At 38.6% G+C, this 19,880-nt stretch overlaps 1 long non-coding RNA gene across 1 annotated transcript in view; it reads left to right on the top strand.

Annotated features, from left to right (window-relative positions):
- Positions 1–551: 551 nt before the first annotated feature.
- LOC124966859 (uncharacterized) overlaps positions 552–19,880 on the top strand; it is a 30,648-nt gene continuing 11,319 nt past the window's right edge. The window contains exon 1 of the long non-coding RNA XR_007105423.1: positions 552–999. This is a non-coding gene — a long non-coding RNA (uncharacterized LOC124966859). The remainder of the gene's footprint in view (positions 1,000–19,880) is intronic.

Genomic DNA, 19,880 nt, shown 5'->3' on the forward strand with positions numbered 1-19,880 from the left:
AGGAGGGTTCTTGATAACAAGATATGACTGAGACTCTGGGAACTTCCTTTTAATGAATTTACATTTCCTTGTGCTGAATAGTTTTTTTCAGGACCAAGGCAGGCTAGTTCATATGATTATTCATTAAGTATTTGTTAATTGACTACCATGCCCTAGATCTTACACTATGTGATCTGAGAGATAGAGACATAAAGATGACCAAAGCCCAGTAGGGTTCTTATAGTCAGATGTGAAAGATAAGGAGCAAAAGATACTTAGACACTCAAAGAAGGTTCTACTTTGTCTTGTTATGTTTGGGTTTGATTTGGTTTTCACGTTTTTGCTTTATTTTCATGTTAAGAGCCTTAAGAGAAATGCTTCAGAAGATTGAGTTGGAGGACTATTCATTTTGAGCTTACCTAATAGGAAAGATGGCACTTTCCTAGGCCTAGGAAGCCATGCAGAAGTTCGACACACAAACTTGTAGTCAGGGAAACATGAGCATAAACAAAGAAGAAGTGGCAAAGCAAGAGAGTGTAGTGGAAAGAACTCACCTGTGGCAACTGACTTGAACAGGGTCAGCTGTTGACCCTGCTACTTAGCAGCTGGACAAGCGACTTAGCCTCTCCACACCCTAGTTTTCTTGTTTGTGGTGATCATTTTCAAAAGCGGCCACCACAGTCGCTCCTGGACTCCTTACAAAGTGATGGTTCCATTCCCTCCTTCAAGAGAAGGAATCCAGCTTCCTCCTGCAGTTTGGGCTGGTCACTTACTTTGAGCAATAGAATGTGGCAGCGATGCTGTGCCAGTCCAGGCTCTTATGTTAGGAAGCCTCTCAGCTTTCACTTTTGCCCCCTAGGAAAACAGCTGCAGAGGGGAGACGCTCCAGCTGGACACCTCAGTGGTGGACAGCCCATGTGAACAGAGAGGCAGTTGGAGGAGAACTGAGGAGCGGCAGCAGCCAGCCAGCACCAAGGCTTCAGGAATCCAAGGAGACCTGCTTGGATCTCCCCACCTCAGGTGAGTCACAAGGTTGTACATCAAGTGAGATGAGCACTCTTGCTGAGCTCTACCCAAAGTCCCGGGAACAGTGAAATGACTGTTGTTTTAAACCACTATGTTTGGGGGGATATAGATACCAGCTACAGTTGGTGAATAGCCCAAGTATCAAGTTCATTCTATAAACTTCACTACCACAAGAGGTGGCAGAGTTGGTTAGTACAACAGAAAAACTCCATGTGTACTCCAGGTGTAAATGGCTTACATGTCCCTGGAAAGACTGGGGGAGCAAATGTCAGGGAAGCCAACACTGAACATAGTCTGGGAATGGACATGGGTTCTAAAGAGCTCACCGTGAGCTGACAAACCGAGAATATAGCAGCAGTATATAGCAGCAAAGCAAATGTTTTTGAGAGTTGCAGGGAAGCCTCTGAGAATTCTGCGTCTGCCCTTGCTTAGGGCTGCCGCTGACTGAGAACAGCGACCTCACCTGCTTTTCTTCCCAGATCTCCTCCTAATGCTGCTTATTGGCAAGTTGTAACTCAAAACCCTATGGAAAGGGGATCCTGAGAAATGGAATCCATGGCATCTTAGACTCCTTAGAGTTAGGGATACTGAGTTGGCAAGAGACCATTCGATCCAGGGTGCAATTTGTTAATTGTTAGAATCTTGATCTCTGACTTAAGTCTTTGAATGGCCCACACCCCTTCCCATCCCGGGGAAATCAAGTAAGATCAGATGTTAGAGAATAATAACAAAAATATTAAATATCCAAAACTGTCAGTGGAATATTTCCCTCCTTTCCACTTTAAAGTCATAGGGTAGACAAGAGCAGAGTGAACTGAGAGTCCTCAGTGACTGGGACCACTAAAAAGAAGGCTTCTGCAAAGGAAGAGCAAAACAGGTGTCCAGACACAGGACATCACAGCCTCAACTAGAACCTGCCCCTCTAGTGAGTGGGGGTGAGAGGGGCTTATTCCTGGTGGCACTGTGAGGGAGACTCAGTCGTGGCACATTGGCATTCACTTATTCACTCCACAAATATTGTTTTGCACTCCTACCATGAACTAGGAAGGTTGTCAAGGAGGTACAGTTTCTTTCCTCAAGACCAGTAGGAAATTGAGACAAATATACCAAAAATCCATAATACACTTAGAAAAATACAGTTGAAAGGAACATAAAGATGTCATCTAAGCCAGGGGTGGTGGCACACACCTGTAATCCCAGCAGTTCGGAAGGCTGAGGTAGGAGGAACGAGAGTTCAAAGCCAGTCTCAGCAAAAGTAAGGCACTAAGCAATTCAGTGAGACTCTGTCTCTAAATAAAATATGAAGTAGGGCTCAGTGATAGAGCACCCCTGGGTTCAATCCCCAGTTAAAAAAAAAAAAAAAAAAAAAAGATAAGATGATGTTATCTGAGCTATCTAAGCACCAAGTGAAGGCAGGTCCAGAGAGCCCAGCCCAGTGCAGAGCCACTGGACAAGACTTCTGCACCAGAGAGGCAGGAACAGAGATCCAGGCCCAGACCAGCCGGGCCCCAGCCCACTGTTTAGTGCCCCTGTGGTTGACCATCTGTCAACACGTGGAGGCACCTCTGCTCACTAGCAGGGAATATACCCTGGAGGCCACCATCCCTAGAGAGGCAGCATCCTTTTTGGGTCACTGCATTATGAAGTTCCTCCAAGACTTCAGGTTACTGAAGACCAGGAAGTGAGTTATTGGAAACCTGCAGGGGCACTAAAGTCTATAGGGTGGAAACTGCCATACCTCAGATTTGCACCCCTAGAGGGGTAGATACCTGAGTAATATGAGAAAACAAGGGAAGAAAGTATCCCAAACAAACCTAGATGCTATATCAATAAAATCCAATGACAGCATGGCAGAAGAAATGTCTGAAAGGGAATTCAGAATGTACATAATTAAAATGATCAGAGAAGCAAATGATGAGATGAGAGAGCAAATGCAGGCATTGAATGATCGCACCAATCAACAGTTAAAAAAGCAAATGAGGGAAGTAAAGGATCATTTCAATAAAGAGAGATTCTGAAAAAAAAACAAACAGAAATTTTTTAAATGAAGGAAACAATAAACCAAATTTAAAACTCCATAGAAAGCATAAGCAATAGGATAGAACACCTGGAAGACAGAACCTCAGACATTGAAGACAAAATATTTAATCTTGAAAACAAAATTGACCAAACAGAGAAGATGGTAAGAAATCATGAACAGAATCTCCAAGAATTATAGGATATCATGAAAAGAGCAAATTTAAGAATTATTGGGACTGAAGAAGGCACAGAGAAACAAACCAAAGGAATGAATAATCTATTCAATGAAAAAATCAGAAAATTTCCCAAATCTGAAGAATGACATGGAAAATCAAATACAAGAGGCTTATAGGATACCAAATGTACAAAATTACAACAGACTCACACCAAGTCACATTATAATGAAAATACCTAACATACAAAATAAAGATAGAATTTTAAAGACTGCGAGAGAAAATAATCAAATTATATTCAGGGGGAAACCAATACAGATATCAGCAGATTTCTCAACCCAGACCCTAAAAGCTAGAAGGAACTGGAACAGCATTTTTCAAGCTCTGAAAGAAAATGGATGTCAACCAAGAATCTTATATCCAGCAAAACTTACCTTCAGATTTGACGATGAAATAAAATCCTTCCATGATAAGCACCAACTGAGGAAACAATTGTTCTAGGGATCAGGGGTAAGATTTGGAAAACTTCAAGGACAAATAGCTTTTATAGTCATACTTTTGAAACGTGTCTAGAAATTCATAGCAGACACAGTTTGGAGACATCCATGCATCTTTCCATGTATCTGCTGAGGATAAAAATGGGGAAGAACATGGGGCTTCCAAGGACCCACAATTTATTCCATAGGCCCGAGATCAGTATGTCAGGAATAAAAACAATGGTGTTCAGAGACAGTGTGGAAGGTTGGTGGGGCCAGCCTTTGAAGACTTTTAAGAGTTTGGATTCTGTTCTTTAAGTAGTAGTTTCCAAAGTGGATTGGCATTTGCACCAAGAGTTGTACAAGACTCCCCAAAGGAATGCTAGAAAGTTTTTGATAATGATAGCATTGACACAACAGCCATTAAAATGAGTATGCAGATAAACTGAAAGTAGAACACAGTGCTGAACCACAAGCTTCAAAAATATGAAATACATCCAATCACTTTGCTTTCACCAAAAAAAAGAACCATTCATACATAAGGATTTTTAGACTATTAATAAAATTATTTAAATATTGTTCTATTTTTATCTTTTAATTGTTTTTGTATATGTGTAACATATATAATATATGGAAACACAGTTAACTAAATAAACCTATATTGTGAATGCATGCTGAAAAGTATCTTACCAATAGAAGTACACAATCAAAATATTTGAAGGTCATTCTGGCAAGTGATGAATAGCTGTCAGAGTTTTCATGTGAAGTAGTGGCCTATTGATACTGGTTTTTGAATACCCTATTCTATGATTGAATAATCAGAGAGAAAAGAACAGAAACAAGGAAGCCATTTCAGAGGAGGTTTCAGTAATCAATTTGGAAATATGTATGAGCAAACTGGTTGTTTTCAGTTGTTTAGAACTTTTGGGATAAAATGTAATTTTAGAATATTTGAAAGCAAGGGGTACCAGCTTCCTAGTACACATTTCTGTTGGCGTACACATTCCTGGGATTTTTAGTTTTCAAACCCTACACGTGCAAAGTCAAAGGAAGTATTGTATTTCTTTCCAAAATAACTCAGGCTCTTGGTAGTACAGACACAGGGTCACACAAAAGATTTTAATGGGTTTTCAAAGCTTATGGAGATTTCTTCAAAATATAAAAGGAGGCAAAAGGCATTCCAGACCATGAGATCATACATGCAGAAGCCCAAAGGATGAGCACACCTAGAGTGTACAGGAAGGAGTGATGCCCTTAGGACAGGAAGATAAGCAGCCCCAGATCACAAAGGACTAGGAATGCTGTGCTTTCTAAGGAATTTTTTACCTTATCCTGTATCCTTATCAGTTTAAACAATGAATGTTTTCCACAAACAAACAGCAGAACCAGGGTCTTGTCAGTGTTCATATGTCTGGGGACACAGTGGTTGGAAGGAAAAAAGCATACTTACTGTCTAGTTGGTTCTCCCAGCTGCTAAACAAGTTTTACCTCTGTAGTTGCAAATTATCACCACATGGGGGCGATCGCAACCCATCGCATCCCAGAAGCTCTTGGGCTCAAATCAGAACTTCAACTGATTTACACCTGAGCTGTCAATCACTGAACTGGATGCTGTTCTGTGTTTGTTGCCTATCTTTGGGAAAAAAATTTTTTTTCCCAGAGAATAATGGTGCTTTATGGTTTTCCACTAAATAGTCTTTGAGATTCCCCAGATCAACTTCTACTCTGTTCTTTTTTTTTTTTTTTTTTTTTAGTTTTTAAACTACACAGATGACATTATCCAAGAGTTGGCAGGGCAGCTACTGACAGACCTTGTAAACACCATTTCCTTTACAAAATTAAGCACACCATATAACTTAACCCCATGCCCTTCACTTTATAGATAAGAAAAATAAGCCCCAAGGAGGGGGCATGGCCAGAGAAAACCTAGTATAGTTGGGAAATAAAAGTATCTAGAGAGTTGGAACAGCATAGTGGCCAGGAAACTGACTGCTCAGTTAGAAACCTGTCTTCACCACTCAATTGATGAATAATTTGGGAGCAAGACCCTTCACACCTGTGCCTCAGTTTCCCATCTCACTTTTCCCAGGTTAAACTAGTTTCAAAAATGCATTCATAATGTGTCAAAGCTTGCCAGTAATCAATAAGAACCACAATCATTAGATATTATCATTATAATTATGAAGATTACATTTATATATTTAGAAATTGTTCTGGTGCTGATGTAAATATAAAGGTTATTTTGTTATGTGTAAACTATTCCATTTTACCTTAAGAAATCTAATCCTTTAATTATCTTTTTAAATATTTGACATACTTACCTTAGTGTCTCTTTCAGATTGTTCTAATTGTCCCCCCCACCACCACCCCCATGCTTCTCGGAGTGCAAATTTTCTTTCTTTTTTTAAATCCACTGACTCAAGCAATAAATATTCCCTGGTTTTACTATATGCTAATTATTGACAATATAGCAGTGAACCAGAGCAGAAACCCTGCCCTCATGGAGCTTACTCACTCGGGAGGAGCAGAGAAAGAAAGAAGGATCAGAATAAGTGGTATACTGAGTGGGAATTCCTGCTCTACAGGAAAAATGAAGCAGGAAGGGGAGGAGTTGAGGTTTACACAGGAGGACTGTGGAAATCCACTCTGAGACATAACTTCTGAGCAAAGAGCCAAAGGAGAGCAGGCAGTAAGTCATACAGATGTCTTGGGGTGGTGCTTTATAGGCACAGCAGACAGCAGGTGCAAAGGCCCCGAGTCAGGTGTAAGCCTGGCACACTGGAAGAGGGCAGCATGACTACAGGAGACTTAAAACGGGTGAGAGCACGGACAGGATCAGAGAGATTGCAAAAGGCTATGGGGGCCCTTCAGGACTGTGACTTTTAGTAAAAGAAGACAGGCCAGTAGGCAGCCGTCTAAGCAATGTATGGCATTATCTGATTTCGTTTCTAAGAACTACTCTGGCAGAGATGTGCATGAATGTTCACAGGGCAACCACAGAAGCAGGAAGACCTGGATTTTGCAACAATCCAGATGAGAGGCCAGAGGTGAGTTGTGAAAGTATGTCAGCTGTGGAGACTGTGAGAAGTGGCTGAACTTGCGATACATTTTGAAGGTAGACTCAACTAGATTTGATGATGTACATTTGAAGTGTGAGAAATAAAGGAAACAAGGATGAGTCACAAGTTTTTAGCCTGGGAAGTCAGAAGGATAGTCTTCTCACCTCTGGGATGTGGAAGACTGCAAGGAACAAGTTTGATAGGATTTTTATCATAATTGGCTAGACTGGATGATTCCCACATTTACAATGAAAATCAAAAATAAAAGAATAGCCAGGAAAATGTGAAACAAAGAAAAGGCAGGGAGTAGGGAGACTCAGGCTGAAATTTATTGAAGGTAATAAATAAAGCTTCTGAAATTTCAAAAATGTAGATCAATAGAACCATGAAAGGGCCCAAATAATCTTAATTTGGTAGATAGATAGATGATAGATAGATAGATAGATAGATAGATAGATAGATAGATAGATAGATAGACAGACAATAGGCAACAGAGAATTTTACTTTCTAATAAAGACTGCATTTCAGTTCAGTAGGAAGGTAGATTAGTTAGCAAATGGGATAGCCACCACATGGGGGGAAAATGAATAGATCTCTGTCTACTTCTTTCTCATAGAAAAATAAGCATCATATGGTCAAAACTATGAAAATAAATATTCAAGCAGAAAAGAATTCCAAGAAAATGTAGAGAAATTATATTATATTATTGGAATAGGGATATTATTTCTAAGCATGACACAAAGCTATGAACCATTGGGGAAACAAATTGAGAATTCTGACTACATTTTAAAACCAAATATTTCTACATGATAAAAATGCTATACTCAAAATCAGAAGACAAGGGGAAAGGTGGGAGAAATCCTAGCAATGTAAACTGCTATACAGATGCCACCTTCCCTTAATGTGTTAGCATGTGTGAATTGACAAGAATCAACTACCCTATAGAAAAAAAATCTGCATGAGAGACATGATTGTAGAAAAAAAGAAAAGCATGCAGCTTTTTAAAAAAGTTACAACATCGCTGTTGTGCTCTAAAATAATGTGATTAAAAATAGATAACAAAAAAAACTGAGATCAAGGCATTCAATTTTTCACCTGTTCAACTGGCAAATGGTCACAAGCTCGGAATCAGCGAGCGAGGGAACAGATGTCCTGGTGCACAGGTAGCAGGGACTCTTGGCAGGGAAATTGGGTCATATTTATCAGTACATAAATGAACGTGCCCTTCCACCTAAATGTTCTACTTTTATGAACTTGTTTTAAAGGCATACAAGAATTTTTGAAAAATGTAAATAAAACACCTCCTCTGGAACATTGTTGACAATATTGGACAACTAAACACGACATCAGTGCCCACTGGACGAGGTATTACCCGTGGTCATTTTCAAAATCAGAGCCAGGCTACACCCATTTAAATGATTGCTGAGACGTTTTACTTGTAGAAAATGGCTCGGTTTAGAACCATGGCTTTAGCAGGAAACCCCGTGTATCTTAAAAGAAAAACAACATAAGTCTGAACACAGCTGCAGCTCCCTTCTGAAGGAGTTCTCCTCGGCTGACATCTCTACAGCCCCTGTTCCCCCAGTGCAGCATCTGGCCCCTGAGCGGGGACTTCCATGCTGACAACTCCAACTGTCCTTTCTCTGGTCTTACCTGACTCCACAAATTCGACTCACCAGTTCCTCCCTCCTTCACAGAAATCTGCTCTCTTACGTTCTTTGTGATGCCAGAGTCTCCTTTTTTTTTTTTTTTTTAATCTCCTAAACCTTAAGAAGGAAAAAGGTCTTAGAACCTTTGTTGTACCATGTTTGCAGGCTCCTGGACTTTTCTTGCCTGACCAGTCATAGTATGTACTGGCCTAGATTTGCTAAAAACTGTCTGCTTCCTTGCTATGTTTTCAACCTGAGAACATATTTTCCAGGACTTAACCTTTCAACTGTTGGCTTCTGGGAACTATTTCTAACCTCTGCACAGCCCCAACCACTAGTCCTGTCCCTCTGTCCCTAACTTCTCATACTCAATCCATGCACTATAAAGCATGTTAGTCACCAGGGGCGGGAATCTCCGTCCTGTCAATACCTAGGAAGATCTCCCTCCTTATTTTCCATTTGGCTGCTCTTCATTTCAGGACTCTGGTTGGCTTTTTCTCCTCTTTTTTGACTTTATGGCAAGCAGGTTGTACCATGCTCTGAGTTCTGCCATGATGAAGAGAAGGGCTAGTTTTCAGACTGTGCCTAACCTAAGTCCCTACATTTTACAAAGCAGTAGTTTGCCATGATTACTTCATTTTGAAGTGCTGAGGCAGATTGACTCTACCCCTTGTTTGTACAAGTAAACAACTACCATCCGCCTAGCACAACCATAAGGCACAAACTGATAAATAAATCAATTGTACTAATAATAATGACACCTGTGAATTACTGAATTGAATCAGAAGCACATGGATACAAGGGTGTGTCAACCCCATGTGAGAAAAACCAGGCCCATAAGCTTATTAAACATATCAGATCTCGGAATGAAGCAACCTCCTCACCTGAGACCCATGAAAAGAGGAGCACACCAAGATTGGACAGGGCAGTCCAACCAACCCAATCTGATATAGGTTCTGGGTGTGTCACCATAACCAGTCACAAGGTCAGCAGGCAATGAACTCCCAACTCTGTCCCAGGTTTTAGCTCAGCTCTATCTCCCTGCTTGATGTGGCCTACTTAGAAACTGCCTGCAGTCCAGATTCTGGTCTAAAAAAATTCCATACTCTGACAGTTCTAAACCTGAACAGGTTCTTCAACTGGCTTATAATCCTATCTGACACCTACAGTTACTCTTTCTCAGCCTTTCTGTAAAAAAATATATATATATATATATACACACACACACACGCACACACACACGCACACACATACATGCAAAGTGTGATTGTGTGACTTGAGTGTTATGCATAGCAGTGGTTAAGATTGGAATAAGAGAACTTGAGATTGCTTAGTTTGTGACTACCAGGTGACCCACAATACTCACTGAATAGCAACTGATGAAAGTGATGTCACTTGTGAATTTGTTGTTACTCAATAAATTATGATACTGTGGAAAGACAGAAATGCGTTTGGTCCATGTTAAAGTCATAACTTGCCCAGGACAGGCTTCCAGGCTTTGGTATATCCAAGACTCCTTGGAATGACTTTATTCCTGTATGCATCCTCTTCTTAGGTGATAACCATTTCCCCAAACACCAAACAATAATGTTCACTTATCTGCTCAACATGTCCCCTCGGATAGCTATTATATCTAACAAACACATCAAACTTAACACGTCCAAAGGAAAGTATTTATTTTCCACCCAAACCTATTCTTCCTTCATTTTTTTCCCATTTTGACAAATAGCAGAAGCCAAGATTGAAACATGATTCAATTTTAATTAGTTGTTAAAGTTAAGTTTACTGTTCAGTTTCTGCATTTGTAAAATGTGATTCTAGTAGTGCCTACCTCAGGGTGTGGTTATGCAGACCGAGTTACCATGTGCCCAGCACAGAGTCAACTCTCAAAATATATAATCATCATTGCGATCATTTTTTATTTCTCTTTTCTCATTAACCAGCTTATTTCAATGACTCTACTTTAAATCCATCTGCTCTCCTTGGTCTTTATCATCACTGATCTAAGCCACTGTCATCTACCAGCCTGTCCACTATGAGGACCTCCTAACCAGTCTCCCTTACTTCCTCTCTTCCACCTATAATCCACAGTCTTCAAAGAAGACAGGGAAGATTAATGGGGGAAAAAAAGGATTATGACACTCTTAGATTTTTTTTAAAAAACAAAACTTGAGTGTTTTCTAATCAAACAGAATAAAACTCAAATTCAGACAAATACTGCATGGTCTTATGTGGAGTCTAAAAAAGGTTGATCTCACAAGAAATCAAGAGCATAACGGGGTCTACTAGAAGCTGGCAGGGCAGGGGAGAGGGAGGGAGGGGGAGAGGTTGATCAAAGGGTAATTAAGTGACAAATCAATATGCTTACCCTGATTTGAAAAATCCTTTGCCATACTGATCTCTGCCCGCCAGCCCCTGAACTTTACCCTGGTCCTCCCACACCCTCACCCTCTCTGCCTTGTCATGTGACCATGCCAAGATTCCTCCTGTTTTAGGTCTTCACACTATCTAATTCTTCCATGAGGAATTCTTCCCTCTTCCCTCAACTGTGATTAGCCTTTCAGGCTCCTTCTTAGCATTCAGATACAAATTACTGTTCCTGTTCAAGGAGACCCTCCTAAGCCACCAAACCTCAAGGGGACCACCAGTCAGTATCTCTTACATTACTCTATTTTTTTCTCAATAGTACTTAGGACTCTCTGATAGTTTTTTGTTTGTTCGTTTGCTTTTGGTACCAGGCATTGAACCCAGGGGTGCATAAGCACTGAGCCATATCCCCAGCCCTTTTTATTTTTCATTTTGAGACAGGGTCTGGCTGAGTTGCTGAGGGCCTCCCTAAATTGCTGAGACTGGCTTTGAACTCACGATCCACCTGCCTCAGACTTCCAAACCTCTGGGATTACAGGTGTGAGCCACCATGCCTGACTGATCATTTTTTAATAGCTGCCTCCAACCAGAGAGAATGTGTCACAAAAGCTGGGGCTTTGTCTCCTTCTCTGCTGTATCTCCAGCACCTAGAAGAGAGTTTGAGTGTTGCTCAGTAGGTGCTGGTGGGGCAACGAATGAATAAATCTCTTCTTACCAGCTACAGCCACACTGGCCCCACCAAACCAGGGCAAAGTCAAAAGAGCCTCAGCGCTTAGTCACAGGAACTGTAAGGAGTTCCTGCTGCAGCCCTTTTTATCTGAACAATATGGCAAAACACACCAAACACTGATGCCAGTCCTCCAGTGGCACCCACCCACCAGCCTGCTTTTCTGTTTTATCCATTTCTATTCTTGTTTTGTTTCTAGTCACTTCCAAATATTTTTCACATGTCACATGATATAATGTGGACATGTATACAGTGATGTGCTTATGTACATATTATATGTGTGTATAGTATTATGTTATATATGTGTATATTCATTAATTGATTTTCAAATGTTGTGGTCTTGCTTATTTAGGAGAAATTCCACTTGGTCATGATAAATAACTTTTTGCATATATTGTTGCATTAGGCCTGTTAATAGTTTTTGCATCTATATCCATGAAGGATATTGGTCTTGTGTTTCCCTTTCTTATGTCTTCTTCTATTATTGGTATTAGTGTAATGTTAGCACCATAGAGTAAGTTAGAAAAAGTCCCCTCTGTTCCTATTTTTTGGAAGAGAGTGTAGAGAATGGGTATATTTTCTTTAAACATTTGGTAGAATTCACCAATGAAAACATCTCAGCTTGGTGCTTCCTGTTTTGGCAGTTAATAATTATTGATTCAATTTCTTCAAAAAAATGAACCAGTTCATATTATCTATTTTTCCTTGTAAGTTTAGACAAATGATATCATTGAAAGGTTGTTCTATTTCATCCAAGATATCAAATTTATGGACATTGACCTGTTCATAATATATCTTTATTATTCCTATGACCATGGAATCGATAGAGGTGATCCTTCGATTCATTTATGGTATTAGTAATTTGTGTCTTCTCTCTTTTTCTTGATTATTCCAGCTAGAGGTCTATCAAAATTATCGATCTTTTCAAAGAGCCAGCTACTGACTTTGTTGATTTTCTCCACCACTTTCTATTTTCAGTTGCACTGTTTGCTACTCTAATTTTTATTATTTCTTTCTTCTACTAGGTTTTTTCTTCTTCTAGGTTTTTTGTTGCTCTCTCTTATTGCTCTATTTTCTCCTGAGAACTTATCAAATTGTGCATTATTAACTCTGTCAGTTTGTTGACAATCAATTGTCCTTCAATAACACTATTTTCAATAAGACTGGTGTGTCATATATAAATAGGAAAAGGGGGAAAGATTGCTTCATGACTGGCCCCCTGACTCTAAGTAGTTTTAAAATCACGTAAGACATTTGGGTGAGGATTTTTTCACATAGATATCCACATCACCAGGGAAATACCCTCCTCCATCCCCAGAAAGTGACAGTGTAAAGATCAACATTATAGTATAATTGGGACTAGTAAGTAAAATGGACAATCTAGACTAGATTCTCAGCTGTGAGTATCTTGGAGACAACAGGTGCTCTCAGAGGAACTTTAGAAAAATGGACTAATCCTGAATCTCGGAACTCCTGTCCTTGAGGCTTATTCACGCACCCTCAAAGGAGAACAGGGAATTATCTATTTTTGCTCACAACCGTGTCTCATTTGCCAGTCTAGGATCTATCACATCGTAGAAATATCTGTTGATTGAACCTCGATTCTAGCAATCACTTAACCAGATATCCACTGCAGTAGGCAGGCAAACACGTACTCATGACCTTTAGATACCCGCCTGCGTAGAGATATCTAAATGAGTCTTCCAGGTGCCTCATTGCAAGAAGGCGAGGAGTGCTTCTCCCTTCATGACTTCCATTCAGACTCTTCAAGGTTCAGTTAGATTTAATACTTGCTGACTTTTTAAAGGTGAAGGCACACAGTTGTTAAGTAATCCATCACAAGTTCAAAGCCAGTCTCAGCAACCTAGTGAGACCCTGTCTCAAAAAACAGAAAGAGATGTTGAACATTTTTTCATATGTTTGTTGAAAGATTGTATTTCTTCTTCTGTAAAGTGCCTGTTCAGTTCCTTAGCCCATTGATTGGGCTTCTTGTATTTTTGGTGTGAAGTTTTTTGAGTTCTTTATATATCCTAGAGATTAATGTTTTATATGAGATGCATGCTGTAAAGATTTTCTCCCAATCTGTATGCTCTCTCTTCATATTATTGATTGTTTCTTTTGCTGAGAAGAAGCTTTATAGTTTGAATCCATCCCATTCATTGATTCTTGATTTTACTTCTTGTGTTTTAGGGGTCTTGTTCAGGAAGTCACACCCTAGGCCAAGATGGTGAATATTTGGGCCTACTTTTTCTTCTAGTTGGCACAGGGTTTCTGTTCTAGTGTATAAGTCTTGGATTGAGTTTCGTGCAGGGTGAGAGATAGAGATTTAATTTTATTTTGTTACATGTGACTTTCCATTTTTTCCAGCACCAATTGTTGAATAGGCTGTCTTTCCTCCAGGGAATGTTTTTGGCACCTTTGTCTATTATGAAATAACTGTATTTGTGTGGGTTTGTCTCTGTGTCTTCTATTCTGCACCATTGGTCTATGTGTCTGTTCTGGTGCCAACACCATACTGTTTTTGTTACTATAGCTCTGTAGTATAGTTTAAGGTCTGGTATTGTGATGCCTTCTGCTTCACTTTTCTTGCTAAGCATTGCTTTGGTTATTCTGGATCCAATATTTTTCCAAATCAACATCATGATTGCTTTTTCTAGTTCTATGAAGAATGTCATTGGAATTCTAATAGGAATTGCATTAAATCTGCATAATGCTTTTTCTTCATAATGGTCATTTTGGCTATATTATTCTGACTTTCCAGGAGCATGGGAGATCTTTCCATCTTCTAAGATCTTTTTCAAATTCTTTAAAGAGTTCTGTAGTTTTCATTGTAGAGATCTTTCACCTCTTTTGTTAGATTGATTCCCAAGTTGTTGTTGTTTTTTTTTTTTTTTTCCTTGAGGCTATTGTGAATGGGGTAGTTTTCCTAATTTCTCTTTCAGTGGATTCATCACTGATGTATAGGAATGTGTTTGATTTGTGGATTTTGATTTTATATCCTGCTACTTTGCTGAATTCATTTGTTAGTTCTAGAAGTTTTCTGGTGAAACTTTTTGGATCTTCTAAATATAGAATCATGTCATTGGCAAATAGTGAGAGTTTGAGTTTTTCTTTATCTATTTGTATTTCTTTTGTTTTTTTTGTTTTTTTTTTTTTGTGGTGCTGGGGATTGAACTCGGGGCCTTAGTGCTTGCGAGGTGAGCACTCCACCAACTGAGCAATCTCCCCAGCCCCTATTTGTATTTCTTTAATTTCTTTTTTTTAATATTTATTGTTTAGTTGTAGGTGAACACAATACCTTTATTTTATTTTTATGTGGTGCTGAGGATCAAACCCAGGGCTTCACGTGTACTAGCAGAGCACTCTACCTCTGAATCACACCCCGGCCCATGTATCCCTTTAATTTCTTTCTTCTGTCTAATTGCTCTATTGCTCTGGGTAGAGTTTCAAGGATGATGTTGAATAAAATTGGTGAAAAAGGGCATCCTTACCTTGTACCAGTTTTTTTTTATTATTGTATACAAATGGGATACATGTTGTTTCTCTATTTGTACATGGAGCCAAGGCATACCATCTGTGTAATCATAAATTTACATAGGGCAATGATGTTTGATTCACTATTTCTTTCCCTTCCCCCCCCACCCCTCCCACCCCTCTTTTCCCTCTATACAGTCCTTCTTTCCTCCATTCTTACCACCCTCCTTATCCCTAACCCTAAACCTAACCCTAACCCTAACGCTAACCCCTCCCACCCCCCATTATATGTCCTCATCCGCTTATCAGCAAGATCATTCGTCCTTTAGTTTTTTGAGATTGGCTTATCTCACTTAGCATGATATTCTCCAATTTCATCCATTTGCCTGCAAATGCCATAATTTTATCATTCTTCATTGCAGAGTAATATTCCATTGTATATATATATATATATGCCACAGTTTCTTTATCCATTCATCAACAGAAGTGCATCTAGGTTGGTTCCACAATCTAGCTGTGGTGAATTGAGCAGCAATGAACATTTATGTGGCTGTATCTCTGTAGTATGATTTTAAGTCCTTTGGGTATAGACCAAGGAGTGAGATAGCTGGGTCAAATGGTGGTTCCATTCCAAGCTTTCTGAGGAATCTCCATACTGCTTTTCAGAGTGGCTGCACTAATTTGCAACCCCACCAGCAATGTATGAGTGTACCTTTTTCCCCACATCCTTACCAACACCTATTGTTGCTTGTGTTCTTGATAATTGCCATTCTAATTGGGGTGAGATGAAATCTTAGGGTAGTTTTGATTTGCATTTCTCTTATTACTAGAGATGTTGAACATTTTTTCATATATCTGTTGATTGCTTGTACATCTTCTTCTGTGAAGTGTCTGTTCATTTCCTTAGCCCATGTGTTGATTGGATTATTTGTATTCTTGGTGTACAGTTTTTTGAGTTCTTTTCTTGTACCAGTTTTTAGAGGGAATACTTTCAAATTGAAAAGTATTTAGAATTATGCTGGCCTTGGGTTTAGAATATATAGCTTTTACAATGTTGAGGTATGTTCCTACTACCCCTAGTTTTTCTAGTGTTTTAAACATGAAGGGATGCTATATTTTATCAAATGCTTTCTCTGCATCTACCGAGATTATCATGATTCTTTTTTAAAAATCTATTGATATATTGATAAATTACATTTATTGATTTCCATAAGTTGAACCAACCCTGCATCCCTGGGATGAACCCCACTTGAACATGGTGCACTCTTCTTATTATGTTTTTGTATGATTTGTCAGAATTTTATCAAGAATTCCTGCACCTGTGTTCACCAAGGATATTGGTCCAAAGTTTTCTTTCCTTGATGTGTCTGTCTGGTTTTGGTATCAGAGTGATATTAGCCTCATAGAATGAGTTTGGAAGGGTTTCCTCCTTTTATATTTCATGGAATACTTTGAGGAGTATTGGTGTTAATTCTGCTTTGAAGATCTTGTAGAACTTGGCTGAGAATCTATCTGGTCCTGGGCTTTTCTTAATTGGTAGGCTTTTGATGGTGCTTTCTATATCATTACTTAAAATTGATCTATTTAAATCATATATGACTTCCTGATTCAGTTTGTTTAGGTCATATGTCTCTAGAAATTTCTCAATGTCTTCAATATTTTCTATTTTATTGGAGTATAAATCTTTAAAATAGTTCTAATTATCTTCTGTATTTTATTCCTATCCATTGTGATATTTCCTTTTTCATCATGTGTTTTAGTCATTTGAGTTTTCTCTCTTTTTCTCTTCATTAGCATAGCTAGGGCTTTATCTATTTTATTTACTTTTTCAAAGAACCAACTTTTTGTTTTACCAATTTTTTCAATTGTTTCTTTGCTTTCAATTTTATTGATTTCAATTATTACTCTTTTGGTGTTGATTTGTTCTTCTTTTTCTAGGACTTTAAGATGTAAGGTTAGGTCATTTATATGTTGACTTTTTTCTTTTAATAAATGAGCTCAATGCAATGAACTTTCCTCTTAGTACTACCTTCATAGTGTCCCAGAGATTTTGATATGTTGTATCAGTATACTCATTTACTTCTAAGTATTTTTTAACTTCATCCTTGATTTCTTCTTCTATCCATTCATCATTCAAAAGTGTACTATTTAGTCTCCAGGTGTTACAGTAGCTTTTATTTTTTATTTTATCATTGATTTCTAATTTCATTCCATTATGGTAAGATAGAATGCAGGATATCATCTCCGTTTTTTGTCTGTTTGGCTGAGTTTTTTCGGTATTTATTAAGAGTTGTTTTGTGGCATAAGATATGATTTGTTTTAGAGAAGGATCAGTATGCTGCTAAGAAGAAAGTGTGTTTGCTCACTCATGGATGAAATATTCTATATATGTCTGTTAAGTCTAAATTATTGATTATATTATTTAGTTCTATAGTTCCTTTCTTTAGTTTTTGTTTGGAAGATCTGTCCAGTAGTAAAAGAGGTGTGTTAAAGTCACCCAGTATTATTGTGTTGTGTTGTATTTGATTCTTGAAATTGATAAAGAGAAGTGCAAATCAAAACTACTCTAAGATTTCATCTCACTCCAGTCAGAATGGCAATCGTCAAGAACACAGGCAACAATAAAAGTTGGTGAGGATGTGGGGGAAAAGGTACACTCATACACTGCTGGTGGGAATGCAAATTGGTAAAACCACTATGGAAATCAGTATGGAGATTCTTCAGAAAACTTGGAATGGAACCACCACCCAGCTATCCCACTCCTCAGTTTATACCCAAAGGACTTAAAATCAGCATACTACAGTGACACAGTCACACCATTGTTTTTAGCAGCTCAACTCACAATAGCTAAACTATGGAACCAACTTGGGTGCCTTCAATAGATGAATGCATAGAGAAAATATATTCGATGGATAACTGCTCAGAATTAAGAATAAAATTATGGCATTTGCTGGTAAGTGGATGGAGTTGGAGAATATCATGCTAAGTGAAATAAGTCAATCCCCAAAAAACAAAGACCAAATGTTTTCTCTGATATGTGGAAGCTAATTCACAATAGGAGGGAAAAGGGAGGAACAGAGTTACTTTGTATTAGGTAGAGGGGAGTGAAGGGAGGGGAAGGGGTTCAGGGGTTGGAAGGGTAGTAGAGTGAAACAGACATTATTACCTCATGTACATATAAGACTGCATGACTGATGTGATTCTATAGTGTGTGCAATGAGAAAAATGAGAAATTATACCCTGTTTATATATGATATATCAAAGTGTATAAATGCACTCTACTGTCATGTATAACTAATTAGAACAAATTTTTAAAAATTTTTAAAAGGGAAGGGAGGTGGGGACTGGGGATGTGACCCAGTTGTTAAGTACCCTGGGTTTTAATCCCCAGTACTCCCCTGAAAGTAGAATCTGGATAAGGAAAATGTGATATATATACACAATGGGATTTTATAGAAGATATAGATAAATACCCACATAAATACAGTTATCTCATACTAGACAAAGGCATCATAAACATACATTGAAGAAAAGATAGACTCTTCAACAAGTGGTGCTGGAAAATCTGGAAATCCATATTGTTATAGTTTGAATGTGAGGTGTCCCCAAAAAGCTCATATGTGAGACAATGCAAGAAGGTTCACAGGAGAAATGATTGAGTTGTAAGTCTTAACTCAATCAGTGATTTAATCCTCTGATAGGGATTAACTGAATGGTAATTGAAGTGGTAGGGTGTGCCTGGAGGAGTTGGGAATTGGGCGTGGCTTTGGTTATACATTTATATCTGGCCAGTGGAGTCTCTCTCTCTCTCTCTCTCTGCTTCCTGATCACCACTTAAGCTGCTTCCCTTTGCCACAGTCTTCCACCATATGTTCCTGTCTCACCTGGAGCCCTGAGGAATGGAACCAGTTGTCTATGGATTGAGACATCTGAAAACTGTGAGCCCTCAATAACTCTTCCTCCTCTAAAATTGTGCTGGTCTGGTCCTTTTAGTCACAGCAGCAAAAGAGCTGACTAAAACACATATGTAGTAAATGAAATTGAAACTCTGTCTCTCACCCTGCATGAAACTTAACTCAAAGTGGCTCAAGGACATAGGTATGAGACCAGAGACCCTGTGCTTCCTAGAAGAAAAAGTAGGCCCAACTCTCCATCAGGTTGACTTAAACTGACTTACCCAATAAGACTCCTAAAACATAAGAAGTTAAATCAAGAATCAATAAAAGGAATGGTGTCAAACTAAAAATCTTCTTCACTGCAAAGGAAAAAAATCAAGAAAGAACAGAGAGCCCACAGAATGGGAGAAAATTTTACCACCAGCACCTCACCATAAAGCATTAATCTCCAGGATATACAAAGAACTCAAAAAACTTAACACCATAAAAACAAATACCCCAATCAATAAATGGGCAAAGAAACTGAACAGGAATTTCATGGAAGAAATACAAATGGTCAAAAACTATATGAAAAAATGTTCAATATCTCTGGCAATTACAGAAATGCAAATTAAAACTACACTGAGATTCCATTTCACTCCAGTCAGAATGACAATTATCAAATATACAAGTAACAATAAATGTTGCCAGGGAGGTAGGGAGAAAGTTACTCTCATACATTGCTGGTGGGACTGCAAATTGGTGCAACCACTAGGGAAAGCAGTATGGAGATTACTCAAAAAACTTGAAATGAAACCACCATTTAACCCAGTTATCCCACTCCTTAGTCTATATGCAAAGGACTTAAAATCAGCATACTACAGTGATGAAGTCACATCAATGTTTATAGCAGCTCAATTCACAATTGCCAAGCTATGAAACCAACATAAGTATCCTTCAACAGATGAATGGATTAAAAAATGTGGTATATACGCAGTGGAATATTACTCAGTCATAAAGAAGAATGATAAATGGGTGATAAATGGATAAAACTGG

Source organism: Sciurus carolinensis, chromosome 1 (assembly GCF_902686445.1).
Source record: "Sciurus carolinensis chromosome 1, mSciCar1.2, whole genome shotgun sequence".
Classification (NCBI taxonomy): domain Eukaryota; kingdom Metazoa; phylum Chordata; class Mammalia; order Rodentia; family Sciuridae; genus Sciurus; species Sciurus carolinensis.